The sequence below is a fragment of the Rhinoderma darwinii genome, chromosome 1 (genome assembly GCF_050947455.1).
Source record: "Rhinoderma darwinii isolate aRhiDar2 chromosome 1, aRhiDar2.hap1, whole genome shotgun sequence".
In the NCBI taxonomy this organism is placed as follows: domain Eukaryota; kingdom Metazoa; phylum Chordata; class Amphibia; order Anura; family Rhinodermatidae; genus Rhinoderma; species Rhinoderma darwinii.
Genome location: NC_134687.1, coordinates 247188502 through 247213366, shown reverse-complemented (window position 1 = coordinate 247213366; position 24865 = coordinate 247188502). Strand labels below are relative to the sequence as shown.

Genomic DNA, 24865 nt, shown 5'->3' with positions numbered 1-24865 from the left:
TTAATGTCAATGGCCATTCTAAGCTGAATGTGTCTGCTCTCGTCAGATCGCAGAAGTTACACAGCTTAAGGCCTCGCTAGTACCAGTGTGGGAGACTGTCTGGGAATCCGTGGTGCGGTTGACTTTTTATTATGTCGTTTAGATTTTGTTTCACAATCGATTAAAAAGGACTATGGATTAAAGCATTTAATGTCAATGGCCATTCTAAGCTGAATGTGCCTGCCCTCGTCAGATCGCAGAAGTTACACAGCTTAAGCCCTCGCTAGTACCAGTGTGGGAGACTGTCTGGAAATCCGTGGTGCGATTGACTTTTTATTATGTCGTTTAGATTTTGTTTCACAATCGATTAAAAAGGACTATGGATTAAAGCATTTAATGTCAATGGCCATTCTAAGCTGAATGTGCCTGCTCTCGTCAGATCGCAGAAGTTACACAGCTTAAGGCCTCGCTAGTACCAGTGTGGGAGACTGTATGGGAATCCGTGGTGCGGTTGACTTTTTATTATGTCGTTTAGATTTTGTTTCACAATAGATTAAATAGGACTATGGATTAAAGCATTTAATGTCAATGGCCATTCTAAGCTGAATGCGCCTGCGCTTGTCAGAACGCAGAAGTTACACAGCTTAAGGCCTCGCTAGTACCAGTGTGGGAAACTGTCTGGGAATCCGTGGTGCGGTTGAATTTTTATTATGTCGTTTAGATTTTGTTTCACAATCGATTAAAAAGGACTATGGATTAAAGCATTTAATGTCAATGGCCATTCTAAGCTGAATGTCCCTGCTCTCGTCAGATCGCAGAAGTTACACAGCTTAAGGCCTCGCTAGTACCAGTGTGGGAGACTGTCTGGGAATCCGTGGTGCGGTTGAATTTTTATTATGTCGTTTAGATTTTGTTTCACAATCGATTAAAAAGGACTATGGATTAAAGCATTTAATGTCAATGGCCATTCTAAGCTGAATGTGCCTGCTCTCGTCAGATCGCAGAAGTTACACAGCTTAAGGCCTCGCTAGTACCAGTGTGGGAGACTGTATGGGAATCCGTGGTGCGGTTGACTTTTTATTATGTCGTTTAGATTTTGTTTCACAATAGATTAAATAGGACTATGGATTAAAGCATTTAATGTCAATGGCCATTCTAAGCTGAATGCGCCTGCGCTTGTCAGAACGCAGAAGTTACACAGCTTAAGGCCTCGCTAGTACCAGTGTGGGAAACTGTCTGGGAATCCGTGGTGCGGTTGAATTTTTATTATGTCGTTTAGATTTTGTTTCACAATCGATTAAAAAGGACTATGGATTAAAGCATTTAAAGTCAATGGCCATTCTAAGCTGAATGTCCCTGCTCTCGTCAGATCGCAGAAGTTACACAGCTTAAGGCCTCGCTAGTACCAGTGTGGGAGACTGTCTGGGAATCCGGGGTGCGGTTGACTTTTTATTATGTCGTTTAGATTTTGTTTCACAATCGATTAAAAAGGACTATGGATTAAAGCATTTAATGTCAAAGGCCATTCTAAGCTGAATGTGCCTGCTCTCGTCAGATCGCAGAAGTTACACAGCTTAAGGCCTCGCTAGTACCAGTGTGGGAGACTGTCTGGGAATCCGTGGTGCGGTTGACTTTTTATTATGTCGTTCAGATTTTGTTTCACAATAGATTAAATAGGACTATGGATTAAAGCATTTATCGTCAATGGCCATTCTAAGCTGAATGTGCCTGCTCTCGTCAGAACGCAGAACTTACACAGCTTAAGGCCTCGCTAGTACCAGTGTGGGAGACTGTCTGGGAATCCGTGGTGCGGTTGAATTTTTATTATGTAGTTTAGATTTTGTTTCACAATCGATTAAAAAGGACTATGGATTAAAGCATTTAATGTCAATGGCCATTCTAAGCTGAATGTCCCTGCTCTCGTCAGATCGCAGAAGTTACACAGGTTAAGGCCTCGCTAGTACCAGTGTGGCAGACTGTCTGGGAATCCGTGGTGCGGTTGCCTTTTTATTATGTCGTTTAGATTTTGTTTCACAATAGATTAAATAGGACTATGGATTAAAGCATTTAATGTCAATGGCCATTCTAAGCTGAATGTGCCTGCTCTCGTCAGAACGCAGAAGTTACACAGCTTAAGGCCTCGCTAGTACCAGTGTGGGAGACTGTCTGGGAATCCGTGGTGCGGTTGAATTTTTATTATGTCGTTTAGATTTTGTTTCACAATCGATTAAAAAGGACTATGGATTAAAGCATTTAATGTCTATGGCCATTCTAAGCTGAATGTGCCTGCTCTCGTCAGAACGCAGAAGTTACACAGCTTAAGGCCTCGCTAGTACCAGTGTGGGAGACTGTCTGGGAATCCGTGGTGCGGTTGACTTTTTATTATGTTGTTTAGATTTTGTTTCACAATAGATTAAATAGGACTATGGATTAAGGCTTTTAATGTCAATGGCCATTCTAAGCTGAATGTGCCTGCTCTCGTCAGATCGCAGAAGTTACACAACTTAAGGCCTCGCTAGTACCATTGTGGGAGACTGTCTGGGAATCCGTGGAGCGGTTGAATTTTTATTATGTCGTTTAGATTTTGTTTCACAATCGATTAAAAAGGACTATGGATTAAAGCATTTAATGTCAATGGCCATTCTAAGCTGAATGTCCCTGCTCTCGTCAGATCGCAGAAGTTACACAGCTTAAGGCCTCGCTAGTACCAGTGTGTGAGACTGTCTGGGAATCCGTGGTGCGGTTGAATTTTTATTATGTCGTTTAGATTTTGTTTCACATTCGATTAAAAAGGACTATGGATTAAAGCATTTAATGTCAATGGCCATTCTAAGCTGAATGTGCCTGCTCTCGTCAGATCGCAGAAGTTACACAGCTTAAGGCCTCGCTAGTACCATTGTGGGAGACTGTCTGGGAATCCGTGGTGTGGTTGACTTTTTATTATGTCGTTTAGATTTTGTTTCACAATAGATTAAATAGGACTATGGATTAAAGCATTTAACGTCAATGGCCATTCTAAGCTGAATGTGCCTGCTCTCGTCAGAACGCAGAAGTTACACAGCTTAAGGCCTCGCTAGTACCAGTGTGGGAGACTGTCTGGGAATCCGTGGTGCGGTTGAATTTTTATTATGTCGTTTAGATTTTGTTTCACAATCGATTAAAAAGGACTATGGATTAAAGCATTTAATGTCAATGGCCATTCTAAGCTGAATGTCCCTGCTCTCGTCAGATCGCAGAAGTTACACAGCTTAAGGCCTCGCTAGTACCAGTGTGGCAGACTGTCTGGGAATCCGTGGTGTGGTTGACTTTTTATTATGTCGTTTAGATTTTGTTTCACAATAGATTAAATAGGACTATGGATTAAAGCATTTAACGTCAATGGCCATTCTAAGCTGAATGTGCCTGCTCTCGTCAGAACGCAGAAGTTACACAGCTTAAGGCCTCGCTAGTACCAGTGTGGGAGACTGTCTGGGAATCCGTGGTGCGGTTGAATTTTTATTATGTCGTTTAGATTTTGTTTCACAATCGATTAAAAAGGACTATGGATTAAAGCATTTATTGTCAATGGCCATTCTAAGCTGAATGTCCCTGCTCTCGTCAGATCGCAGAAGTTACACAGCTTAAGGCCTCGCTAGTACCAGTGTGGTAGACTGTCTGGGAATCCGTGGTGTGGTTGACTTTTTATTATGTTGTTTAGATTTAGTTTCACAATAGATTAAATAGGACTATGGATTAAAGCTTTTAATGTCAATGGCCATTCTAAGCTGAATGTGCCTGCTCTCGTCAGATCGCAGAAGTTACACAGCTTAAGGCCTCGCTAGTACCAGTGTGGGAGACTGTCTGGGAATCCGTGGTGCGGTTGACTTTTTATTATGTCGTTTAGATTTTGTTTCACAATCGATTAAAAAGGACTATGGATTAAAGCATTTAAAGTCAATGGCCATTCTAAGCTGAATGTGCCTGCTCTCGTTAGATCGCAGAAATTACACAGCTTAACGCCTCGCTAGTACCAGTGTGGGAGACTGTCTGGGAATCCGTGGTGCGGATGACTTTTTATTATGTCGTTTAGATTTTGTTTCACAATAGATTAAATAGGACTATGGATTAAAGAATTTAACGTCAATGGCCATTCTATGCTGAATGTGCCTGCTCTCGTCAGATCGCAGAAGTTACACAGCTTAAGGCCTCGCTAGTACCAGTGTGGGAGACTGTCTGGGAATCCGTGGTGCGGTTGAATTTTATTATGTCGTTTAGATTTTGTTTCACAATCGATTAAAAAGGACTATGGATTAAAGCATTTAATGTCTATGGCCATTCTAAGCTGAATGTCCCTGCTCTCGTCAGATCGCAGAAGTTACACAGCTTAAGGCCTCGCTAGTACCAGTGTGGGAGACTGTCTGGGAATCCGTGGTGCGGTTGACTTTTTATTATGTCGTTTAGATTTTGTTTCACAATCGATTAAAAAGGACTATGGATTAAAGCATTTAATGTCAATGGCCATTCTAAGCTGAATGTGCCTGCTCTCGTCAGATCGCAGAAGTTACACAGCTTAAGGCCTCGCTAGTACCAGTGTGGGAGACTGTCTGGGTATCCGTGGTGCGGTTGAATTTTTGTTATGTCGTTTAGATTTTGTTTCACAATCGATTAAAAAGGGCTATGGATTAAAGCATTTAATGTCAATGGCCATTCTAAGCTGAATGTTCCTGCTCTCGTTAGATCGCAGAAGTTACACAGCTTAACGCCTTGCTAGTACCAGTGTGGGAGACTGTCTGGGAATCCGTGGTGCGGTTGACTTTTTATTATGTCGTTTAGATTTTGTTTCACAATAGATTAAATAGGACTATGGATTAAAGCATTTAACGTCAATGGCCATTCTAAGCTGAATGTGCCTGCTCTTGTCAGATGGCAGAAGTTACACAGCTTAAGGCCTCGCTAGTGCCAGTGTGGGAGACTGTCTGGGAATCCGTGGTGCGGTTGACTTTTTATTATGTCGTTTAGATTTTGTTTCACAATCTATTAAAATGGACTGTGGATTAAAGCATTTAATGTCAATGGCCATTCTAAGCTGAATGTGCCTGCTCTCGTCAGATCGCAGAAGTTACATAGCTTAAGGCCTCGCTAGTACCAGTGTGGGAGACTGTCTGGGAATCCGTGGTGCGGTTTTCTTTTTATTATGTTGTTTAGATTTTGTTTCACAATAGATTAAATAGGACTATGGATTAAGGCTTTTAATGTCAATGGCCATTCTAAGCTGAATGTGCCTGCTCTCGTCAGATCGCAGAAGTTACACAGCTCAAGGCCTCGCTAGTACCAGTGTGGGCGACTGTCTGGGAATACGTGGTGCGGTTGACTTTTTATTATGTCGTTTAGAATTTGTTTCACAATAGATTAAATAGGACTATAGATTAAAGCATTTAACGTCAATGGCCATTCTAAGCTGAATGTGCCTGCTCTCATCAGATCGCAGAAGTTACACAGCTTAAGGCCTCGCTAGTACCAGTGTGGGAGACTGTCTGGGAATCCGTGGTGCGGTTGACTTTTTATTATGTCGTTTAGATTTTGTTTCACAATCGATTAAAAAGGACTATGGATTAAAGCAGTTATTGTCAATGGCCATTCTAAGCTGAATGACCCTTCTCTCGTCAGATCGCAGAAGTTACATATCTTAAGGCCTCGCTAGTACCAGTGTGGGAGACTGTCTGGGAATCCGTGGTGCGGTTGACATTTTATTATGTCGTTTAGATTTGTTTCACAATCGATTAAAACGGACTATGGATTAAATCAATTATTGTCAATGGCCATTCTAAGCTGAATGTGCCTGCTCTCGTCAGATCGCAGAAGTTACACAGCTTAAGGCCTCGCTAGTACCAGTGTGGGAGACTGTCTGGGAATCCATGGTGCTGTTGACTTTTTATTATGTCATTTAGATTTTGTTTCACAATCTATTAAAAATAATAATAAACTAAAGCTTTGAAAGTTAATGGCCATTCTTAGCTGAAATGTGCCTTTTCTCGTCAAATCGCAGATGAATAACACTTTAACACCTCGCTAGTACCAGTGTGGGAGACTTTCTGGGCTTCCGTGGTGCTGTTGACTTTTTATTATGTCGTTTAGAATTTGTTTCACAATCGTTTAAAAATAAAAATAGACTAAAGCTTTAAAAGTTAATAGCCATTCTAAGCTTAAATGTGCCTTTTCTCGTCAAATCGCAGATATATAACACTTTAAGGCCTCGCTAGTACGAGTGTGAGAGACTGTCTGGGAATCCGTGGTGCGGTTGACTTTTTATTATGTCGTTTAGATTTTGTTTCACAATCGATTAAAAAGGACTATGGATTAAAACATTTTAAGTCAATGGCCATTCTAGCTCAATGCGCCTGCTCTCGTCAGATCGCAGAAGTTACACAGCTTAAGGCCTCGGTAGTACCAGTGTGGGAGACTGTCTGGTAATCCGTGGTGCGGTTGACTTTTTATTATGTTGTTTAGAATTTGTTTCACAATCGATTAAAAATAATAATAAACTAAAGCTTTAAAAGTTAATGGCCATTCTTAGCTGCAATGTGCCTTTTCTCGTCAAATCGCAGATTAATAACACTTTAAAACCTCGCTAGTACCAGTGTGGGAGACTGTCTGGGAATCCGTGGTGCTGTTGACTTTTTATTATGTCGTTTAGAATTTGTTTCACAATCGATTAAAAATAAAAATAGACTAAAGCTTTAAAAGTTAATAGCCATTCTATGCTTAAATTTGCCTTTTCTCGTCAAATCGCAGATATATAACACTTTAAGGCCTCGCTAGTAGGAGTGTGAGAGACTGTCTGGGAATCCGTGGTGCGGTTGCCTTTTTATTATGTCGTTTAGATTTTGTTTCACAATCGATTAAAAAGGACTATGGATTAAAGCATTTAATGTCAATGGCCATTCTAAGCTGAATGTCCCTGCTCTCGTCAGATCGCAGAAGTTACACAGCTTAAGGCCTCGCTAGTACCAGTGTGGGAGACTGTCTGGGAATCTGTGGAGCGGTTGACTTTTTATTATGTCGTTTAGAATTTGTTTCACAATAGTTTAAATAGGACTATGGATTACAGCATTTAACGTCAATGGCCATTCTAAGCTGAATGTGCCGGCTCTCGTCATATCGCAGAAGCTCCACAGCTTAATGCCTCGCTAGTACCAGTGTGGGAGACTGTCTGGGAATCCGTGGTGCGGTTGCCTTTTTATTATGTCGTTTAGATTTTGTTTCACAATCGATTAAAAAGGACTATGCATTAAAGCATTTAATGTCAATGGCCATTCTAATCTGAATGTGCCTGCTCTCGTCAGATCGCAGAAGTTACACAGCTTAAGTCCTCACAAGTACCAGTGTGGGAGACTGTCTGGGAATCCGTGGTGTGGTTGACTTTTTATTATGTCGTTTAGATTTTGTTTCACAATCGATTAAAAAGGACTATGGATTAACGCATTTAATGTCAATGGCCATTCTAAGCTGAGTGTCCCTGCTCTCGTCAGATCGCAAAAGTTACACAGCTTAAGGCCTCGCTAGTACCAGTGTGGGAGACTGTCTGGGAATCCGTGGTGCGCTTCACTTTTTGTTATGTCGTTTATATTTTGTTTCACAATAGATTAAATAGGACTATGGATTAAAGCATTTAACGTCAATGGCCATTCTAAGCTGAATGTGCCTGCTCTCGTCAGATCGCAGAAGTTACACAGCTTAAGACCTCGCTAGTACAAGTGTGGGAGACTGTCTGGGAATCCGTGGTGCGGTTGCCTTTTTATTATGTCGTTTAGATTTTGTTTCACAATCGATTAAAAAGGACTATGCATTAAAGCATTTAATGTCAATGGCCATTCTAAGCTGAATGTGCCTGCTCTCGTCAGATCGCAGAAGTTACACAGCTTAAGGCCTCGCTAGTACCAGTGTGGGAGACTGTCTGGGAATCCGTGGTGTGGTTGACTTTTTATTATGTTGTTTAGATTTTGTTTCACAATTGATTAAAAAGGACTATGGATTAAAGCATTTAATGTCAATTGCCATTCTAAGATGAATGTGCCTGCGCTCGTCAGATCGCAGAAGTTACACAGCTTAAGGCCTCGCTAGTACCAGTGTGGGAGACTGTCTGGGAATCCGTGGTGCGGTTGACTTTTTATTATGTCGTTTAGATTTTGTTTCACAATAGATTAAATAGGACTATGGATTAAAGCAGTTATTGTCAATGGCCATTCTAAGCTGAATGTGCCTGCTCTCGTCAGATCGCAGAAGTTACACAGCTTAAGGCCTCGCTAGTACCAGTGTGGGAGACTGTCTGGGAATCCGTGGTGCGGTTGACTTTTTATTATGTCGTTTAGATTTTGTTTCACAATCGATTAAAAAGGACTATGGATTAAAGCAGTTAATGTCAATGGCCATTCTAAGCTGAATGACCCTTCTCTCGTCAGATCGCAGAAGTTACATATCTTAAGGCCTCGCTAGTACCAGTGTGGGAGACTGTCTGGGAATCCGTGGTGCGGTTGACATTTTATTATGTCGTTTAGATTTGTTTCACAATCGATTAAAACGGACTATGGATTAAATCAATTATTGTCAATGGCCATTCTAAGCTGAATGTGCATGCTCTCGTCAGATCGCAGAAGTTACACAGCTTAAGGCCTCGCTAGTACCAGTGTGGGAGACTTTCTGGGAATCCATGGTGCTGTTGACTTTTTATTATGTCGTTTAGATTTTGTTTCACAATCTATTAAAAATAATAATAAACTAAAGCTTTGAAAGTTAATGGCCATTCTTAGCTGAAATGTGCCTTTTCTCGTCAAATCGCAGATGAATAACACTTTAACACCTCGCTAGTACCAGTGTGGGAGACTTTCTGGGCTTCTGTGGTGCTGTTGACTTTTTATTATGTCGTTTAGAATTTGTTTCACAATCGTTTAAAAATAAAAATAGACTAAAGCTTTAAAAGTTAATAGCCATTCTAAGCTTAAATGTGCCTTTTCTCGTCAAATCGCAGATATATAACACTTTAAGGCCTCGCTAGTACGAGTGTGAGAGACTGTCTGGGAATCCGTGGTGCGGTTGACTTTTTAGTATGTCGTTTAGATTTTGTTTCACAATCGATTAAAAAGGACTATGGATTAAAGCATTTAAAGTCAATGGCCATTCTAGCTGAATGCGCCTGCTCTCGTCAGATCGCAGAAGTTACACAGCTTAAGGCCTCGCTAGTACCAGTGTGGGAGACTGTCTGGTAATCCGTGGTGTGGTTGACTTTTTATTATGTTGTTTAGAATTTGTTTCACAATCGATTAAAAATAATAATAAACTAAAGCTTTAAAAGTTAATGGCCATTCTTAGCTGCAATGTGCCTTTTCTCGTCAAATCGCAGATTAATAACACTTTAAAACCTCGCTAGTACCAGTGTGGGAGACTGTCTGGGAATCCGTGGTGCTGTTGACTTTTTATTATGTCGTTTAGAATTTGTTTCACAATCGATTAAAAATAAAAATAGACTAAAGCTTTAAAAGTTAATAGCCATTCTATGCTTAAATTTGCCTTTTCTCGTCAAATCGCAGATATATAACACTTTAAGGCCTCGCTAGTAGGAGTGTGAGAGACTGTCTGGGAATCCGTGGTGCGGTTGCCTTTTTATTATGTCGTTTAGATTTTGTTTCACAATCGATTAAAAAGGACTATGGATTAAAGCATTTAATGTCAATGGCCATTCTAAGCTGAATGTCCCTGCTCTCGTCAGATCGCAGAAGTTACACAGCTTAAAGCCTCGCTAGAACCAGTGTGGGAGACTGTCTGGGAATCCGTGGTGCGGTTGACTTTTTATTATGTCGTTTAGATTTGTTTCACAATCGATTAAAATGGACTATGGATTAAAGCATTTATTGTCAATGGCCATTCTAAGCTGAATGTGCTGCTCTAGTCAGTTCACAGAAGTTACACAGCTTAAGGCCTCGCTAGTACCAGTGTGGGAGACTGTCTGAGAATCTGTGGAGCGGTTAGCTTTTTATTATGTCGTTTAGAATTTGTTTCACAATAGTTTAAATAGGACTATGGATTACAGCATTTAACGTCAATGGCCATTCTAAGCTGAATGTTCCTTCTCTCGTCAGATCGCAGAAGTTACACAGCTTAAGCCCTTGCTAGTACCAGTGTGGGAGACTGTCTGGGAATCCGTGGTGTGGTCGACTTTTTATTATGTCGTTTAGATTTTGTTTCACAATCGATTAAAAAGGACTATGGATTAACACATTTAATGTCAATGGCCATTCTAAGCTGAGTGTCCCTGCTCTCGTCAGATCGCCAAAAGTTACACAGCTTAAGGCCTCGCTAGTACCAGTGTGGGAGACTGTCTGGGAATCCGTGGTGCGGTTGCCTTTTTATTATGTCGTTTAGATTTTGTTTCACAATCGATTAAAAAGGACTATGCATTAAAGCATTTAATGTCAATGGCCATTCTAATCTGAATGTGCCTGCTCTCGTCAGATCGCAGAAGTTACACAGCTTAAGTCCTCGCTGGTACCAGTGTGGGAGACTGTCTGGGAATCCGTGGTGTGGTTGACTTTTTATTATGTCGTTTAGATTTTGTTTCACAATCGATTAAAAAGGACTATGGATTAACGCATTTAATGTCAATGGCCATTCTAAGCTGAGTGTCCCTGCTCTCGTCAGATCGCAAAAGTTACACAGCTTAAGGCCTCGCTAGTACCAGTGTGGGAGACTGTCTGGGAATCCGTGGTGCGCTTCACTTTTTGTTATGTTGTTTATATTTTGTTTCACAATAGATTAAATAGGACTATGGATTAAAGCATTTAACGTCAATGGCCATTCTAAGCTGAATGTTCCTGCTCTCGTCAGATCGCAGAAGTTACACAGCTTAAGGCCTCGCTAGTACCAGTGTGGGAGACTGTCTGGGAATCCGTGGTGCGGTTGACTTTTTATCATGTCGTTTAGATTTGTTTCACAATCGATTAAAATGGACTATGGATTAAAGCATTTATTGTCGATGGCGTTTCTAAGCTGAATGTGCCTGCTCTTGTCAGTTCACAGAAGTTACACAGCTTAAGGCCTCACTAGTACCAGTGTGGGAGACTGTCTGGGAATCTGTGGTGCGGTTGACTTTTTATTATGTCGTTTAGAATTTGTTTCACAATCGATTAAAAATAATAATAAACTAAAGCTTTAAAAGTTAATAGCCATTCTAAGCTTAAATGTGCCTTTTCTCGTCAAATCGCAGATATATAACACTTTAAGGCCTTGCTAGTACGAGTGTGAGTGACTGTCTGGGAATATGTGGTGCGGTTGACTTTTTATTATGTCGTTTAGATTTTGTTTCACAATCGATAAAAAAGGACTATGGATTAAAGCATTTAATGTCACTGGCAATTCTAAGCTGAATGTGCCTGCTCTCGTCAGATCGCAGTAGTTACACAGCTTAAGGCCTCGCTTGTACCTGTGTGGGAGACTGTCTGATAATCCGTGGTGCAGTTGACTTTTTTTTATGTCGTTTAGATTTTGTTTCACAATAGATTAAATAGGACTATGGATTAAACCATTTAATGTCAATGGCCATTCTAAGCTGAATGTTCCTGCTCTCGTCAGATCGCAGAAGTTACGCAGCTTAAGGCCTCGCTAGTACCAGTGTGGGAGACTGTCTGGGAATCCGTGGTGCGGTTGACTTTTTATTATGTCGTTTAGATTTTGTTTCACAATCGATTAAAAATAATAATAAACGAAAGCTTTAAAAGTTAATAGCCATTCTAAGCTTAAATGTGCCTTTTCTCGTCAAATCGCAGATATATATCACTTTAAGGCCTTGCTAGTACGAGTGTGAGAGACTGTCTGGGAATCCGTGGTGCGGTTGACTTTTTATTATGTCGTTTAGATTTTGTTTCACAATCGATTAAAAAGGACTATGGATTAAAGCATTTAATGTCAATGGCCATTCTAAGCTGAATGTCCCTGCTCTCGTCAGATCGCAGAAGTTACACAGCTTAAGGCCCCGCTAGTACCAGTGTGGGAGACTGTCTGGGAATCCGTGGTGCGGTTGACTTTTTATTATGTCGTTTAGATTTTGTTTCACAATCGATTAAATAGGACTATGGATTAAGGCTTTTAATGTCAATGGCCATTCTAAGCTGAATGTGCCTGCTCTCGTCAGATCGCAGAAGTTACACAGCTTAAGGCCTCGCTAGTACCAGTGTGGGAGACTGTCTGGGATTCCGTGGTGCGGTTGACTTTTTATTATGTCGTTTAGATTTTGTTTCACAATCGATTAAAAAGGACTATGGATTAAAGCATTTAATGTCAATGGCCATTCTAAGCTGAATGTGCCTGCTCTCGTTAGATCGCAGAAGTTACACAGCTTAACGCCTCGCTAGTACCAGTGTGGGAGACAGTCTGGGAATCCGTGGTGCGTTTGACTTTTTATTATGTCATTTACATTTTGTTTCACAATAGATTAAATAGGACTATGGATTAAAGCATTTAACGTCAATGGCCATTCTAAGCGGAATGTGCCTGCTCTCGTCAGATCGCAGAAGTTACACAGCTTAAGGCCTCGCTAGTACAAGTGTGGGAGACTGTCTGGGAATCCGTGGTGCGGTTGAATTTTTATTATGTCGTTTAGATTTTGTTTCACAATCGATTAAAAAGGACTATGGATTAAAGCATTTACTGTCAATGGCCATTCTAATCTGAATGTCCCTGCTCTCGTCAGATCGCAGAAGTTACACAGCTCAAGGCCTCGCTAGTACCAGTGTGGGAGACTGTCTGGGAATCCGTGGTGCGGTTGACTTTTTATTATGTCGTTTAGATTTTGTTTCACAATCGATTAAAAAGGACTATGGATTAAAGCATTTACTGTCAATGGCCATTCTAATCTGAATGTCCCTGCTCTCGTTAGATTGCAGAAGTTACACAGCTTAACCCCTCGCTAGTACCAGTGTGGGAGACTGTCTGGGAATCCGTGGTGCGGTTGACGTTTTATTATGTCGTTTAGATTTTGTTTCACAATAGATTAAATAGGACTATGGATTAAAGCATTTAATGTCAATGGCCATTCTAAGCTGAATGTGCCTGCTCTGGTCAGATCACAGAAGATACACAGCTTAAGGCCTCGCTAGTACCAGTGTGGGAGACTTTCTGGGAATCCGTGGTGCGGTTGCCTTTTTATTATGTCGTTTAGATTTTGTTTCACAATCGATTAAAAAGGACTATGGATTGAAGCATTTAATGTCAATGGCCATTCTAAGCTGAATGTGCCTGCTCTCGTTAGATCGCAGAAGTTACACAGCTTAAGGCCTCGCTAGTACCAGTGTGGGAGACTGTCTGGGAATCCGTGGTGCGGTTGACGTTTTATTATGTCGTTTAGATTTTGTTTCACAATAGATTAAATAGGACTATGGATTAAAGCATTTAACGTCAATGGCCATTCTAAGCTGAATGTGCCTGCTCTCGTCAGATCGCAGAAGATACACAGCTTAAGGCCTCGCTACTACCAGTGTGGGAGACTGTCTGGGAATCCGTGGTGCGGTTGACTTTTTATTATGTCGTTTAGATTTTGTTTCACAATAGATTAAATAGGACTATGGATTAAGGCTTTTAATGGCAATGGCCATTCTAAGCTGAATGTGCCTGCTCTCGTCAGATCGCAGAAGTTACACAGCTTAAGGCCTCGCTAGTACCAGTGTGGGAGACTGTCTGGGAATCCGTGGTGCGGTTGACTTTTTATTATGTCGTTTAGATTTTGTTTCACAATCGATTAAAAAGTTCTATGGATTAAAGCATTTAATGTCAATGGCCATTCTAAGCTGAATGTCCCTGCTCTCGTCAGATCGCAGAAGTTACACAGCTTAACGCCTCGCTAGTACCAGTGTGGGAGACTGTCTGGGAATCCATGGTGCGGTTGACTTTTTATTATGTCGTTTCGATTTTGTTTCACAATAGATTAAATAGGACTATGGATTAAAGCATTTAACGTCAATGGCCATTCTAAGCTGAATGTGCCTGCTCTCGTCAGATCGCAGAAGTTACACTGCTTAAGGCCTCGCTAGTACCAGTGTGGGAGACTGTCTGGGAATCCGTGGTGCGGTTGACTTTTTATTATGTTGTTTAGATTTTGTTTCACAATAGATTAAATAGGACTATGGATTAAGGCTTTTAATGTCAATGGCCATTCTAAGCTGAATGTGCCTGCTCTCGTCAGATCGCAGAAGTTACACAGCTTAACGCCTCGCTAGTACCAGTGTGGGAGACTGTCTGGGAATCCGTGGTGCTGTTGACTTTTTATTATGTCGTTTAGATTTTGTTTCACAATAGATTAAATAGGACTATGGATTAAAACATCTAAAGTCAATGGCCATTGTAAGCTGAATGTGCCTTCTCTCGTCAGATCGCAGAAGTTACACAGCTTAAGGCCTCGCTAGTACCAGTGTGGGAGACTGTCTGGGAATCCGTGGTGCGGTTGACTTTTTATTATGTCGTTTAGATTTTGTTTCACAATCGATTAAAAAGGACTATGGATTACAGCATTTAATGTCAATGGCCATTGTAAGCTGAATGTGCCTGCTCTCGTCAGATCGCAGAAGTTACACAGCTTAAGGCCTCGCTAGTACCAGTGTGGGAGACTGTCTGGGAATCCGTGGTGCGGTTGACTTTTTATTATGTCGTTTAGATTTTGTTTCACAATCGATTAAAAAGGACTATGGATTAAAGCATTTAATGTCAATGGCCATTCTAAGCTGAATGTGCCTGCTCTCGTCGGATCGCAGAAGTTACACAGCTTAAGGCCTCGCTAGTACCAGTGTGGGAGACTGTCTGGGAATCCGTGGTGCGATTGACTTTTTATTATGTCGTTTAGATTTTGTTTCACAATCGATTAAAAAGGACTATGGATTAAAGCATTTAATGTCAATGGCCATTCTAAGCTGAATGTGCATGCTCTCGTCAGATCGCAGAAGTTACACAGCTTAAGGCCTCGCTAGTACCAGTGTGGGAGACTGTCTGGGAATCCGTGGTGCGGTTGACTTTTTATTATGTCGTTTAGATTTTGTTTCACAATAGATTAAATAGGACTATGGATTAAAGCACTTAACGTCAATGGCCATTCTAAGCTGAATGTGCCTGCTCTCGTCAGAACGCAGAAGTTACATAGCTTAAGGCCTCGCTAGTACCAGTGTGGGAGACTGTCTGGGAATCCGTGGTGCGCTTGACTTTTTATTATGTTGTTTAGATTTTGTTTCACAATAGATTAAATAGGACTATGGATTAAGGCTTTTAATGTCAATGGCCATTCTAAGCTGAATGTGCCTGCTCTCGTCAGATCGCAGAAGTTACACAGCTTAAGGCCTCGCTAGTACCAGTGTGTGAGACTGTCTGGGAATCCGTGGTGCGGTTGACTTTTTATTATGTCGTTTAGATTTTGTTTCACAATCGATTAAAAAGGACTATGGATTAAAGCATTTAATGTCAATGGCCATTCTAAGCTGAATGTGCCTGCTCTCGTCAGATCGCAGAAGTTGCACAGCTTAAGGCCTCGCTAGTACCAGTGTGGGAGACTGTCTGGGAATCCGTGGAGCGGTTGACTTTTTATTATGTCGTTTCGATTTTGTTTCACAATCGATTAAAAAGGACTATGGATTAAAGCATTTAATGTCAATGGCCGTTCTAAGCTGAATGTCCCAGCTCTCGTCAGATCGCAGAAGTTACACAGCTTAACCCCTCGCTAGTACCAGTGTGGCAGACTGTCTGGGAATCCGTGGTGCGGTTGACTTTTTATTATGTCGTTTAGATTTTGTTTCACAATCGATTAAAAAGGACTATGGATTAAAGCATTTAATGTCAATGGCCATTCTAAGCTGAATGTGCCTGCTCTCGTCAGATCGCAGAAGTTACACAGCTTAAGGCCTCGCTAGTACCAGTGTGGGAGACTGTCTGGGAATCCGTGGTGCGGTTGCCTTTTTATTATGTCGTTTAGATTTTGTTTCACAATCGATTAAAAAGGACTATGGATTACAGCATTTAATGTCAATGGCCATTGTAAGCTGAATGTGCCTGCTCTCGTCAGATCGCAGAAGTTACACAGCTTAAGGCCCTGCTAGTACCAGTGTGGGAGACTGTCTGGGAATCCGTGGTGCGGTTGACTTTTTATTATGTCGTTTAGATTTTGTTTCACAATAGATTAAATAGGACTATGGATTAAAACATTTAACGTCAATGGCCATTCTAAACTGAATGTGCCTGCTCTCGTCAGAACGCAGAAGTTACATAGCTTAAGACCTTGCTAGTACCAGTGTGGGAGACTGTCTGGGAATCCGTGGTGCGGTTGCCTTTTTATTATGTCGTTTAGATTTTGTTTCACAATAGATTAAATAGGACTATGGATTAAAGCATTTAACGTCAATGGCCATTCTAAGCTGAATGTGCCTGCGCTCGTCAGATCGCAGAAGTTGCACAGCTTAAGGCCTCGCTAGTACCAGTGTGGGAGACTGTCTGGGAATCCGTGGTGCGGCTGAATTTTTATTATGTCGTTTAGATTTTGTTTCACAATAGATTAAATAGGACTATGGATTAAAGTATTTAACGTCAATGGCCATTCTAAGCTGAATCTGCCTGCGCTCGTCAGATCGCAGAAGTTACTCAGCTTAAGGCCTCGCTAGTACCAGTGTGGGAGACTGGCTGGGAATCCGTGGTGCGGTTGACTTTTTATTATGTCGTTTAGATTTTGTTTCACAATCGATTAAAAAGGACTATGGATTAAAGCATTTAATGTCAATGGCCATTCTAAGCTGAATGTCCCTGCTCTCGTCAGATCGCAGAAGTTACACAGCTTAAGGCCTCGCTAGTACCAGTGTGGGAGACTGTCTGGGAATCCGTGGTGCGGTTGCCTTTTTATTATGTCGTTTAGATTTTGTTTCACAATCGATTAAAAAGGACTATGGATTAAAGCATTTTATGTCAATGGCCATTCTAAGCTGAATGTGCCTTCTCTCGTCAGATCGCAGAAGTTACACAGCTTAAGGCCTCGCTAGTAACAGTGTGGGAGACTGTCTGGGAATCCGTGGTGCGGTTGACTTTTTATTATGTCGTTTAGATTTTGTTTCACAATCGATTAAAAAGGACTATGGATTAAAGCATTTAATGTCAATGGCCATTCTAAGCTGAATGTCCCTGCTCTCGTCAGATCGCAGAAGTTACACAGCTTAAGGCCTCGCTAGTACCAGTGTGGGAGACTGTCTGGGAATCCGTGGTGCGGTTGAATTTTTATTATGTTGTTTAGATTTTGTTTCACAATAGATTAAATAGGACTATGGATTAAGGCTTTTAATGTCGATGGCCATTCTAAGCTGAATGTGCCTGCTCTTGTCAGATCCCAGAAGTTACACAGCTTAAGACCTCGCTAGTACCAGTGTGGGAGACTGTCTGGGAATCCGTGGTGCGGTTGCCTTTTTATTATGTCGTTTAGATTTTGTTTCACAATAGATTAAATAGGACTATGGATTAAAGCATTTAACGTCAATGGCCATTCTAAGCTGAATGTGCCTGCTCTCGACAGATCGCAGAAGTTACACAGCTTAAGGCCTCGCTAGTACTAGTGTGGGAATCCGTGGTGCGGTTGAATTTTTATTATGTCGTTTAGATTTTGTTTCACAATCGATTAAAAAGGACTATGGATTAAAGCATTTAATGTCAATGGCCATTCTAAGGTGAATGTCCCTGCTCTCGTCAGATCGCAGAAGTTACACAGTTTAAGGCCTCGCTAGTACCAGTGTGGGAGACTGTCTGGGAATCCGTGGTGCGGTTGACTTTTTATTATGTCGTTTAGATTTTGTTTCACAATCGATTAAAAAGGACTATGGATTAAAGCATTTAATGTCAATGGCCATTCTAAGCTGAATGTCCCTGCTCTCGTCAGATCGCAGAAGTTACACAACTTAAGGCCTCGCTAGTACGAGTGTGGGAGACTGTCTGGGAATCCGTGGTGCGGTTGACTTTTTATTATGTTGTTTAGATTTTGTTTCACAATAGATTAAATAGGACTATGGATTAAGGCTTTTAATGTCAATGGCCATTCTAAGCTGAATGTGCCTGCTCTTGTCAGATCGCAGAAGTTACACAGCTTAAGGCCTCGCTAGTACCAGTGTGGGAGACTGTCTGGGAATCCGTGGTGCGGTTGACTTTTTATTATGTCGTTTAGATTTTGTTTCACAATCGATTAAAAAGGACTATGGATTAAAGCATTTAATGTCAATGGCCATTCTAAGCTGAATGTGCCTGCTCTCGTTAGATCGCAGAAGTTACACAGCTTAACGCCTCGCTAGTACCAGTGTGGGAGACTGTCTGGGAATCCGTGGTGCGGTTGACTTTTTATTATGTCGTTTAGATTTAGTTTCACAATCGATTAAAAAGGACTATGGATTAAAGCATTTAATGTCAATGGCCATTCTAAGCTGGATGTGCCTGCTCTCGTCAGATCGCAGAAGTTACACAGCTTAAGGCCTCGCTAGTACCAGTGTGGGAGACTGTCTGGGAATCCGTGGTGTGGTTGACTTCTTATTATGTCGTTTAGATTTTGTTTCACAATCGATTAAATAGGACTATGGATTAAAGCATTTAAAGTCAATGGCCATTCTAAGCTGAATGTGCCTGCTCTCGTCAGAACGCAGAAATTACACAGCTTAACACCTCGCTAGTACCAGTGTGGGAGACTGTCTGGGAATCCGTGGTGCGGTAGAACTTTTATTATGTCGTTTAGATTTTGTTTCACAATCGATTAAAAAGGACTATGGATTAAAGCATTTAATGTCAATGGCCATTCTAAGCTGAATGTCCCTGCTCTCGTCAGATCGCAGAAGTTACACAACTTAAGGCCTCGCTAGTACGAGTGTGGGAGACTGTCTGGGAATCCGTGGTGCGGTTGACTTTTTATTATGTTGTTTAGATTTTGTTTCACAATAGATTAAATAGGACTATGGATTAAGGCTTTTAATGTCAATGGCCATTCTAAGCTGAATGTGCCTGCTCTTGTCAGATCGCAGAAGTTACACAGCTTAAGGCCTCGCTAGTACCAGTGTGGGAGACTGTCTGGGAATCCGTGGTGCGGTTGACTTTTTATTATGTCGTTTAGATTTTGTTTCACAATCGATTAAAAAGGACTATGGATTAAAGCATTTAATGTCAATGGCCATTCTAAGCTGAATGTGCCTGCTCTAGTTAGATCGCAGAAGTTACACAGCTTAACGCCTCGCTAGTACCAGTGTGGGAGACTGTCTGGAAATCCGTGGTGCGGTTGACTTTTTATTATGTCGTTTAGATTTTGTTTCACAATAGATTAAATAGGACTATGGATTAAAGCATTTAACGTCAATGGCCATTCTAAGCTGAATGTGCCTGCTCTCGTCAGATCACAGAAGTTACACAGCTTAAGGCCTCGCTAGTACCAGTGTGGGAGACTGTCTGGGAATCCGTGGTGCGGTTGCCTTTTTATTATGTCGTTTAGATTTTGTTTCACAATCGATTAAATAGGACTATGGATTAAAGCATTTAAAGTCAATGGCCATTCTAAGCTGAATGTGCCTGCTCTCGTCAGAACGCAGAAATTACACAGCTTAACACCTCGCTAGTACCAGTGTGGGAGACTGTCTGGGAATCCGTGGTGCGGTTGAACTTTTATTATGTCGTTTAGATTTTGTTTCACAATCGATTAAAAAGGACTATGGATTAAAGCATTTAATGTCAATGGCCGTTCTAAGCTGAATGTCCCTGCTCTCGTCAGATCGCAGAAGTTACACAACTTAAGGCCTCGCTAGTACGAGTGTGGGAGACTGTCTGGGAATCCGTGGTGCGGTTGACTTTTTATTATGTTGTTTAGATTTTGTTTCACAATAGATTAAATAGGACTATGGATTAAGGCTTTTAATGTCGATGGCCATTCTAAGCTGAATGTGCCTGCTCTCGTCAGATCGCAGAAGTTACACAGCTTAAGGCCTCGCTAGTACCAGTGTGGGAGACTGTCTGGGAATCCGTGGTGCGGTTGACTTTTTATTATGTCGTTTAGATTTTGTTTCACAATCGATTAAAAAGGACTATGGATTAAAGCATTTAATGTCAATGGCCATTCTAAGCTGAATGTGCCTGCTCTCGTTAGATCGCAAAAGTTACACAGCTTAGCGCCTCGCTAGTACCAGTGTGGGAGACTGTCTGGGAATCCGTGGTGCGGTTGACTTTTTATTATGTCGTTTAGATTTTGTTTCACAATAGATTAAATAGGACTATGGATTAAAGCATTTAACGTCAATCGCCATTCTAAGCTCAATGTGCCTGCTCTCGTCAGATCGCAGAAGTTACACAGCTTAAGGCCTCGCTAGTACCAGTTTGGGAGACTGTCTGGGAATCCGTGGTGCGGTTGACTTTTTATTATGTCGTTTAGATTTTGTTTCACAATCGATTAAAAAGGACTATGGATTAAAGCATTTAATGTCAATGGCCATTCTAAGCTGAATGTGCCTGCTCTCGTCAGATCGCAGAAGTTACACAGCTTAAGGCCTCGCTAGTACCAGTGTGGGAGACTGTCTGGGAATCCGTGGTGCGGTTGACTTTTTATTATGTCGTTTAGATTTTGTTTCACAATCGATTAAAAAGGACTATGGATTAAAGCATTTAATGTCAATGGCCATTCTAAGCTGAATGTCCCTGCTCTCGTCAGATCGCAGAAGTTACATAACTTAAGGCCTCGCTAGTACGAGTGTGGGAGACTGTCTGGGAATCCGTGGTGCGGTTGACTTTTTATTATGTTGTTTAGATTTTGTTTCACAATAGATTAAATAGGACTATGGATTAAGCCTTTTAATGTCAATGGCTATTCTTAGCTGAATGTGCCTGCTCTTGTCAGATCGCAGAAATTACACAGCTTAAGGCCTCGCTAGTAACAGTGTGGGAGACTGTCTGGGAATCCGTGGTGCGGTTGGCTTTTTATTATGTCGTTTAGATTTTGTTTCACAATCGATTAAAAAGGACTATGGATTAAAGCATTTAATGTCAATTGCCATTCTAAGCTGAATGTGCCTGCTCTCGTTAGATCGCAGAACTTACACAGCTTAACGCCTCGCTAGTACCAGTGTGGGAGACTGTCTGGGAATCCGTGGTGCGGTTGACTTTTTATTATGTCGTTTAGATTTTCTTTCACAATAGATTAAATAGGACTATGGATTAAAGCATTTAACGTCAATGGCCATTCTAAGCTGAATGTGCCTGCTCTCGTCAGATCACAGAAGTTACACAGCTTAAGGCCTCGCTAGTACCAGTGTGGGAGACTGTCTGGGAATCCGTGGTGCGGTTGAATTTTTATTATGTCGTTTAGATTTTGTTTCACAATCGATTAAAAAGGACTATGGATTAAAACATTTAATGTAAATGGCCATTCTAAGCTGAATGTCCCTGCTCTAGTCAGATCGCAGAAGTTACACAGCTTAAGGCCTCGCTAGTACCAGTGTGGGAGACTGTCTGGGAATCCGTGGTGCGGTTGACTTTTTATTATGTCGTTTAGATTTTGTTTCACAATCGATTAAAAAGGACTATGGATTAAAGCATTTAATGTCAATGGCCATTCTAAGCTGAATGTGCCTGCTCTCGTCAGATCGCAGAAGTTACACAGCTTAAGGCCTCGCTAGTACCAGAGTGGGAGACTGTCTGGGAAACCGTGATGTGGTTTACTTTTTATTATGTCGTTTAGATTTGGTTTCACAATAGATTAAATAGGACTATGGATTAAAGCATTTAACGTCAATGGCCATTCTAAGCTGAATGTGCCTGCTCTCGTCAGAACGCAGAAGTTACGCAGCTTAAGGCCTTGCTAGTACCAGGGTGGGAGACTGTCTGGGAATCCGTGGTGCGGTTGAATTTTTATTATGTCGTTTAGATTTTGTTTCACAATCGATTAAAAAGGACTATGGATTAAAGCATTTAATGTCAATGGCCATTCTAAGCTGAATGTCCCTGCTCTCGTCAGATCGCAGAAGTTACACAGCTTAAGGCCTCGCTAGTACCAGTGTGGGAGACTGTCTGGGAATCCGTGGTGCGGTTGACTTTTTATTATGTTGTTTAGATTTTGTTTCACAATAGATTAAATAGGACTATGGATTAACGTTTTAAATGTCAATGGCCATTCTAAGCTGAATGTGCCTGCTCTCGTCAGATCGCAGAAGTTACACAGCTTAAGGCCTCGCTAGTACCAGTGTGGGAGACTGTCTGGGAATCCGTGGTGCGGTTGTCTTTTTATTATGTCGTTTAGATTTTGTTTCACAATCGATTAAAAAAGACTATGGATTAAAGCATTTAATGTCAATGGCCATTCTAAGCTGAATGTGCCTGCTCTCGTTAGATCGCAGAAGTGACACAGCTTAAGGCCTCGCTAGTACCAGTGTGGGAAACTGTCTGGAAATCCGTGGTGCGGTTGACTTTTTATTATGTCGTTTAGATTTTGTTTCACAATAGATTAAATAGGACTATGGATTAAAGCATTTAACGTCAATGGCCATTCTAAGCTGAATGTGCCTGCTCTCGTCAGATCGCAGAAGTTACACAGCTTAAGGCCTCGCTAGTACCAGTGTGGGAGACTGTCTGGGAATCCGTGGTGCGGTTGAATTTTTATTATGTCGTTTAGATTTTGTTTCACAATCGATTAAAAAGGACTATGGATTAAAGCATTTAATGTCAATGGCCATTCTAAGCTGAATGTCCCTGCTCTCGTCAGATCGCAGAAGTTACACAGCTTAAGGCCTCGCTAGTACCAGTGTGGGAGACTGTCTGGGAATCCGTGGTGCGGTTGACTTTTTATTATGTCGTTTAGATTTTGTTTCACAATAGATTAAATAGGACTATGGATTAAAGCATTTAACGTCAATGGCCATTCTAAGCTGAATGTGCCTGCTCTCGTCAGAACGCAGAAGTTACACAGCTTAAGGCCTCGCTAGTACCAGTGTGGGAGACTGTCTGGGAATCCGTGGTGCGGTTGAATTTTTATTATGTCGTTTAGATTTTGTTTCACAATCGATTAAAAAGGACTATGGATTAAAGCATTTAATGTCAATGGCCATTCTAAGCTGAATGTCCCTGCTCTCGTCAGATCGCAGAAGTTACACAGCTTAAGGCCTCGCTGGTACCAGTGTGGGAGACTGTCTGGGAATCTGTGGTGTGGTTGACTTTTTATTATGTTGTTTAGATTTTGTTTCACAATAGATTAAATAGGACTATGGATTAAGGCTTTTAATGTCAATGGCCATTCTAAGCTGAATGTCCCTGCTCTCGTCAGATTGCAGAAGTTACACAGCTTAAGGCCTCGCTAGTATCAGTGTGGGAGACTGTCTGGGAGACTGTCTGGGAATCCGTGGTGCGTTTGACTTTTTATTATGTCGTTTAGATTTTGTTTCACAATCGATTAAAAAGGACTATGGATTAAAGTTTTTAATGTCAATGGCCATTCTAAGCTGAATGTGCCTGCCCTCGTTAGATTGCAGAAGTTACACAGCTTAAGGCCTCGCTAGTACCAGTGTGGGAGACGGTCTTGGAATCCGTGGTGCGGTTTACTTTTTATTATGTCGTTTAGATTTTGTTTCACAATCGATTAAAAAGGACTATGGATTAAAGCATTTAATGTCAATGGCCATTCTAACCTGAATGTGCCTGCGCTCGTTAGATCGCAGAAGTTACCCAGCTTAAGGCCTCGCTAGTACGAGTGTGGGAGACTGTCTGGGAATCCGTGGTGGGGTTGACTATTTATTATGTCGTTTAGATTTTGTTTCACAATAGATTAAATAGGACTATGGATTAAAGCATTTAACGTCAATGGCCATTCTAAGCTGAATGTGCCTGCTCTCGTCAGATCGCAGAAGTTACACAGCTTAAGGCCTCGCTAGTACCAGTGTGGGAGACTGTCTGGGAATCTGTGGTGCAGTTGACTTTTTATTATGTCGTTTAGATTTTGTTTCACAATCGATTAAAAAGGACTATGGATTAAAGAATTTAATGTCAATGGCCATTCTAAGCTGAATGTCCCTGCTCTCGTCAGATCGCAGAAGTTACACAGCTTAAGGCCTCGTTAGTACGAGTGTGGGAGACTGTCTGGGAATCCGTGGTGCGGTTGACTTTTTATTATGTTGTTTAGATTTTGTTTCACAATAGATTAAATAGGACTATGGATTAAGGCTTTTAAAGTCAATGGCCATTCTAAGCTGAGTGTGCCTGCTCTCGTCAGATCGCAGAAGTTACACAGCTTAAGGCCTCGCTAGTACCAGTGTGGGAGACTGTCTGGGAATCCGTGGTGCGGTTGACTTCTTATTATGTCGTTTAGATTTTGTTTCACAATAGATTAAAAAGGACTATGGATTAAAGCATTTAATGTCAATGGCCATTCTAAGCTGAATGTGCCTGCTCTCGTTAGATCGCAGAAGTTACATAGCTTAACGCCTCGCTAGTACCAGTGTGGGAGACTGTCTGTGAATCCGTGGTGCGGTTGAATTTTTATTATGTCGTTTAGATTTTGTTTCACAATCGATTAAAAAGGACTATGGATTAAAGCATTTAATTTCAATGGCCATTCTAAGCTGAATGCCCCTGCTCTCGTCAGATCGCAGAAGTTACACAGCTTAAGGCCTCGCTAGTACCAGTGTGGGAGACTGTCTGGGAATCCGTGGTGCGGTTGACTTTTTATTATGTTGTTTCGATTTTGTTTCACAATCGATTAAATAGGACTATGGATTAAGGCTTTTAATGTCAATGGCCATTCTAAGCTGAATGTGCCTGCTCTCGTCAGATCACAGAAGTTACACAGCTTAAGGCCTCGCTAGTACCAGTGTGGGAGACTGGCTGGGAATCCGTGGTGCGGTTGACT

General features: G+C 41.4%; 88 pseudogenes; all 88 read left to right on the top strand.

Annotated features, from left to right (window-relative positions):
- Positions 1-5: 5 nt before the first annotated feature.
- Positions 6-124, top strand: LOC142736292 (5S ribosomal RNA; annotated as a pseudogene).
- Positions 125-377: 253 nt separating this feature from the next.
- Positions 378-496, top strand: LOC142717319 (5S ribosomal RNA; annotated as a pseudogene).
- A 67-nt stretch (positions 497-563) lies between these two features.
- Positions 564-682, top strand: LOC142707076 (5S ribosomal RNA; annotated as a pseudogene).
- A 67-nt stretch (positions 683-749) lies between these two features.
- Positions 750-868, top strand: LOC142737939 (5S ribosomal RNA; annotated as a pseudogene).
- Positions 869-935: 67 nt separating this feature from the next.
- On the top strand, positions 936-1054 carry LOC142717308 (5S ribosomal RNA; annotated as a pseudogene).
- A 67-nt stretch (positions 1055-1121) lies between these two features.
- Positions 1122-1240, top strand: LOC142707054 (5S ribosomal RNA; annotated as a pseudogene).
- A 67-nt stretch (positions 1241-1307) lies between these two features.
- LOC142734099 (5S ribosomal RNA) lies at positions 1308-1426 on the top strand (annotated as a pseudogene).
- A 67-nt stretch (positions 1427-1493) lies between these two features.
- LOC142737097 (5S ribosomal RNA) lies at positions 1494-1612 on the top strand (annotated as a pseudogene).
- A 67-nt stretch (positions 1613-1679) lies between these two features.
- Positions 1680-1798, top strand: LOC142666032 (5S ribosomal RNA; annotated as a pseudogene).
- Positions 1799-1865: 67 nt separating this feature from the next.
- LOC142706550 (5S ribosomal RNA) lies at positions 1866-1984 on the top strand (annotated as a pseudogene).
- A 67-nt stretch (positions 1985-2051) lies between these two features.
- Positions 2052-2170, top strand: LOC142734949 (5S ribosomal RNA; annotated as a pseudogene).
- A 67-nt stretch (positions 2171-2237) lies between these two features.
- On the top strand, positions 2238-2356 carry LOC142724346 (5S ribosomal RNA; annotated as a pseudogene).
- Positions 2357-2423: 67 nt separating this feature from the next.
- LOC142709221 (5S ribosomal RNA) lies at positions 2424-2542 on the top strand (annotated as a pseudogene).
- Positions 2543-2609: 67 nt separating this feature from the next.
- LOC142707087 (5S ribosomal RNA) lies at positions 2610-2728 on the top strand (annotated as a pseudogene).
- Positions 2729-2795: 67 nt separating this feature from the next.
- Positions 2796-2914, top strand: LOC142735970 (5S ribosomal RNA; annotated as a pseudogene).
- Positions 2915-2981: 67 nt separating this feature from the next.
- On the top strand, positions 2982-3100 carry LOC142734938 (5S ribosomal RNA; annotated as a pseudogene).
- A 67-nt stretch (positions 3101-3167) lies between these two features.
- On the top strand, positions 3168-3286 carry LOC142679762 (5S ribosomal RNA; annotated as a pseudogene).
- Positions 3287-3353: 67 nt separating this feature from the next.
- On the top strand, positions 3354-3472 carry LOC142734927 (5S ribosomal RNA; annotated as a pseudogene).
- A 67-nt stretch (positions 3473-3539) lies between these two features.
- LOC142672290 (5S ribosomal RNA) lies at positions 3540-3658 on the top strand (annotated as a pseudogene).
- Positions 3659-3725: 67 nt separating this feature from the next.
- On the top strand, positions 3726-3844 carry LOC142738471 (5S ribosomal RNA; annotated as a pseudogene).
- Positions 3845-3911: 67 nt separating this feature from the next.
- LOC142712149 (5S ribosomal RNA) lies at positions 3912-4030 on the top strand (annotated as a pseudogene).
- Positions 4031-4097: 67 nt separating this feature from the next.
- On the top strand, positions 4098-4216 carry LOC142674750 (5S ribosomal RNA; annotated as a pseudogene).
- Positions 4217-4282: 66 nt separating this feature from the next.
- Positions 4283-4401, top strand: LOC142736373 (5S ribosomal RNA; annotated as a pseudogene).
- A 67-nt stretch (positions 4402-4468) lies between these two features.
- Positions 4469-4587, top strand: LOC142686001 (5S ribosomal RNA; annotated as a pseudogene).
- Positions 4588-4654: 67 nt separating this feature from the next.
- On the top strand, positions 4655-4773 carry LOC142698334 (5S ribosomal RNA; annotated as a pseudogene).
- A 253-nt stretch (positions 4774-5026) lies between these two features.
- Positions 5027-5145, top strand: LOC142687688 (5S ribosomal RNA; annotated as a pseudogene).
- A 67-nt stretch (positions 5146-5212) lies between these two features.
- On the top strand, positions 5213-5331 carry LOC142717076 (5S ribosomal RNA; annotated as a pseudogene).
- A 67-nt stretch (positions 5332-5398) lies between these two features.
- Positions 5399-5517, top strand: LOC142731263 (5S ribosomal RNA; annotated as a pseudogene).
- A 252-nt stretch (positions 5518-5769) lies between these two features.
- Positions 5770-5888, top strand: LOC142716114 (5S ribosomal RNA; annotated as a pseudogene).
- Positions 5889-6888: 1000 nt separating this feature from the next.
- Positions 6889-7007, top strand: LOC142667782 (5S ribosomal RNA; annotated as a pseudogene).
- Positions 7008-7632: 625 nt separating this feature from the next.
- LOC142688250 (5S ribosomal RNA) lies at positions 7633-7751 on the top strand (annotated as a pseudogene).
- Positions 7752-7818: 67 nt separating this feature from the next.
- LOC142732866 (5S ribosomal RNA) lies at positions 7819-7937 on the top strand (annotated as a pseudogene).
- A 67-nt stretch (positions 7938-8004) lies between these two features.
- LOC142678632 (5S ribosomal RNA) lies at positions 8005-8123 on the top strand (annotated as a pseudogene).
- A 67-nt stretch (positions 8124-8190) lies between these two features.
- LOC142738459 (5S ribosomal RNA) lies at positions 8191-8309 on the top strand (annotated as a pseudogene).
- Positions 8310-8561: 252 nt separating this feature from the next.
- Positions 8562-8680, top strand: LOC142737108 (5S ribosomal RNA; annotated as a pseudogene).
- Positions 8681-10795: 2115 nt separating this feature from the next.
- Positions 10796-10914, top strand: LOC142715665 (5S ribosomal RNA; annotated as a pseudogene).
- Positions 10915-11539: 625 nt separating this feature from the next.
- LOC142716984 (5S ribosomal RNA) lies at positions 11540-11658 on the top strand (annotated as a pseudogene).
- Positions 11659-11912: 254 nt separating this feature from the next.
- LOC142731455 (5S ribosomal RNA) lies at positions 11913-12031 on the top strand (annotated as a pseudogene).
- Positions 12032-12098: 67 nt separating this feature from the next.
- LOC142665406 (5S ribosomal RNA) lies at positions 12099-12217 on the top strand (annotated as a pseudogene).
- Positions 12218-12470: 253 nt separating this feature from the next.
- On the top strand, positions 12471-12589 carry LOC142706999 (5S ribosomal RNA; annotated as a pseudogene).
- A 67-nt stretch (positions 12590-12656) lies between these two features.
- Positions 12657-12775, top strand: LOC142665388 (5S ribosomal RNA; annotated as a pseudogene).
- A 439-nt stretch (positions 12776-13214) lies between these two features.
- LOC142735673 (5S ribosomal RNA) lies at positions 13215-13333 on the top strand (annotated as a pseudogene).
- Positions 13334-13400: 67 nt separating this feature from the next.
- Positions 13401-13519, top strand: LOC142682725 (5S ribosomal RNA; annotated as a pseudogene).
- Positions 13520-13586: 67 nt separating this feature from the next.
- LOC142736165 (5S ribosomal RNA) lies at positions 13587-13705 on the top strand (annotated as a pseudogene).
- A 253-nt stretch (positions 13706-13958) lies between these two features.
- On the top strand, positions 13959-14077 carry LOC142736052 (5S ribosomal RNA; annotated as a pseudogene).
- Positions 14078-14144: 67 nt separating this feature from the next.
- LOC142734629 (5S ribosomal RNA) lies at positions 14145-14263 on the top strand (annotated as a pseudogene).
- A 253-nt stretch (positions 14264-14516) lies between these two features.
- Positions 14517-14635, top strand: LOC142738314 (5S ribosomal RNA; annotated as a pseudogene).
- Positions 14636-14702: 67 nt separating this feature from the next.
- On the top strand, positions 14703-14821 carry LOC142732112 (5S ribosomal RNA; annotated as a pseudogene).
- A 67-nt stretch (positions 14822-14888) lies between these two features.
- On the top strand, positions 14889-15007 carry LOC142737471 (5S ribosomal RNA; annotated as a pseudogene).
- A 67-nt stretch (positions 15008-15074) lies between these two features.
- On the top strand, positions 15075-15193 carry LOC142665350 (5S ribosomal RNA; annotated as a pseudogene).
- A 67-nt stretch (positions 15194-15260) lies between these two features.
- Positions 15261-15379, top strand: LOC142667452 (5S ribosomal RNA; annotated as a pseudogene).
- Positions 15380-15446: 67 nt separating this feature from the next.
- Positions 15447-15565, top strand: LOC142687468 (5S ribosomal RNA; annotated as a pseudogene).
- A 253-nt stretch (positions 15566-15818) lies between these two features.
- On the top strand, positions 15819-15937 carry LOC142735623 (5S ribosomal RNA; annotated as a pseudogene).
- A 67-nt stretch (positions 15938-16004) lies between these two features.
- On the top strand, positions 16005-16123 carry LOC142687051 (5S ribosomal RNA; annotated as a pseudogene).
- Positions 16124-16562: 439 nt separating this feature from the next.
- Positions 16563-16681, top strand: LOC142700195 (5S ribosomal RNA; annotated as a pseudogene).
- Positions 16682-16748: 67 nt separating this feature from the next.
- On the top strand, positions 16749-16867 carry LOC142736830 (5S ribosomal RNA; annotated as a pseudogene).
- Positions 16868-17120: 253 nt separating this feature from the next.
- LOC142737938 (5S ribosomal RNA) lies at positions 17121-17239 on the top strand (annotated as a pseudogene).
- Positions 17240-17666: 427 nt separating this feature from the next.
- Positions 17667-17785, top strand: LOC142680177 (5S ribosomal RNA; annotated as a pseudogene).
- Positions 17786-17852: 67 nt separating this feature from the next.
- Positions 17853-17971, top strand: LOC142688338 (5S ribosomal RNA; annotated as a pseudogene).
- Positions 17972-18038: 67 nt separating this feature from the next.
- Positions 18039-18157, top strand: LOC142737152 (5S ribosomal RNA; annotated as a pseudogene).
- Positions 18158-18224: 67 nt separating this feature from the next.
- On the top strand, positions 18225-18343 carry LOC142680331 (5S ribosomal RNA; annotated as a pseudogene).
- A 67-nt stretch (positions 18344-18410) lies between these two features.
- Positions 18411-18529, top strand: LOC142733944 (5S ribosomal RNA; annotated as a pseudogene).
- Positions 18530-18782: 253 nt separating this feature from the next.
- On the top strand, positions 18783-18901 carry LOC142688327 (5S ribosomal RNA; annotated as a pseudogene).
- A 67-nt stretch (positions 18902-18968) lies between these two features.
- Positions 18969-19087, top strand: LOC142737151 (5S ribosomal RNA; annotated as a pseudogene).
- A 253-nt stretch (positions 19088-19340) lies between these two features.
- Positions 19341-19459, top strand: LOC142672125 (5S ribosomal RNA; annotated as a pseudogene).
- Positions 19460-19526: 67 nt separating this feature from the next.
- LOC142703126 (5S ribosomal RNA) lies at positions 19527-19645 on the top strand (annotated as a pseudogene).
- Positions 19646-19712: 67 nt separating this feature from the next.
- On the top strand, positions 19713-19831 carry LOC142709176 (5S ribosomal RNA; annotated as a pseudogene).
- Positions 19832-19898: 67 nt separating this feature from the next.
- LOC142729089 (5S ribosomal RNA) lies at positions 19899-20017 on the top strand (annotated as a pseudogene).
- A 253-nt stretch (positions 20018-20270) lies between these two features.
- On the top strand, positions 20271-20389 carry LOC142734618 (5S ribosomal RNA; annotated as a pseudogene).
- A 67-nt stretch (positions 20390-20456) lies between these two features.
- On the top strand, positions 20457-20575 carry LOC142738447 (5S ribosomal RNA; annotated as a pseudogene).
- A 67-nt stretch (positions 20576-20642) lies between these two features.
- Positions 20643-20761, top strand: LOC142707570 (5S ribosomal RNA; annotated as a pseudogene).
- A 253-nt stretch (positions 20762-21014) lies between these two features.
- Positions 21015-21133, top strand: LOC142699932 (5S ribosomal RNA; annotated as a pseudogene).
- Positions 21134-21200: 67 nt separating this feature from the next.
- LOC142683276 (5S ribosomal RNA) lies at positions 21201-21319 on the top strand (annotated as a pseudogene).
- Positions 21320-21386: 67 nt separating this feature from the next.
- LOC142699210 (5S ribosomal RNA) lies at positions 21387-21505 on the top strand (annotated as a pseudogene).
- Positions 21506-21572: 67 nt separating this feature from the next.
- Positions 21573-21691, top strand: LOC142700291 (5S ribosomal RNA; annotated as a pseudogene).
- Positions 21692-21758: 67 nt separating this feature from the next.
- LOC142737624 (5S ribosomal RNA) lies at positions 21759-21877 on the top strand (annotated as a pseudogene).
- A 67-nt stretch (positions 21878-21944) lies between these two features.
- LOC142725666 (5S ribosomal RNA) lies at positions 21945-22063 on the top strand (annotated as a pseudogene).
- A 67-nt stretch (positions 22064-22130) lies between these two features.
- On the top strand, positions 22131-22249 carry LOC142732478 (5S ribosomal RNA; annotated as a pseudogene).
- Positions 22250-22316: 67 nt separating this feature from the next.
- Positions 22317-22435, top strand: LOC142695247 (5S ribosomal RNA; annotated as a pseudogene).
- A 67-nt stretch (positions 22436-22502) lies between these two features.
- Positions 22503-22621, top strand: LOC142736501 (5S ribosomal RNA; annotated as a pseudogene).
- Positions 22622-22688: 67 nt separating this feature from the next.
- On the top strand, positions 22689-22807 carry LOC142725655 (5S ribosomal RNA; annotated as a pseudogene).
- Positions 22808-22874: 67 nt separating this feature from the next.
- Positions 22875-22993, top strand: LOC142734919 (5S ribosomal RNA; annotated as a pseudogene).
- A 67-nt stretch (positions 22994-23060) lies between these two features.
- Positions 23061-23179, top strand: LOC142687040 (5S ribosomal RNA; annotated as a pseudogene).
- A 637-nt stretch (positions 23180-23816) lies between these two features.
- On the top strand, positions 23817-23935 carry LOC142731329 (5S ribosomal RNA; annotated as a pseudogene).
- Positions 23936-24002: 67 nt separating this feature from the next.
- On the top strand, positions 24003-24121 carry LOC142736449 (5S ribosomal RNA; annotated as a pseudogene).
- Positions 24122-24188: 67 nt separating this feature from the next.
- LOC142734187 (5S ribosomal RNA) lies at positions 24189-24307 on the top strand (annotated as a pseudogene).
- A 253-nt stretch (positions 24308-24560) lies between these two features.
- On the top strand, positions 24561-24679 carry LOC142730429 (5S ribosomal RNA; annotated as a pseudogene).
- A 67-nt stretch (positions 24680-24746) lies between these two features.
- LOC142738474 (5S ribosomal RNA) lies at positions 24747-24865 on the top strand (annotated as a pseudogene).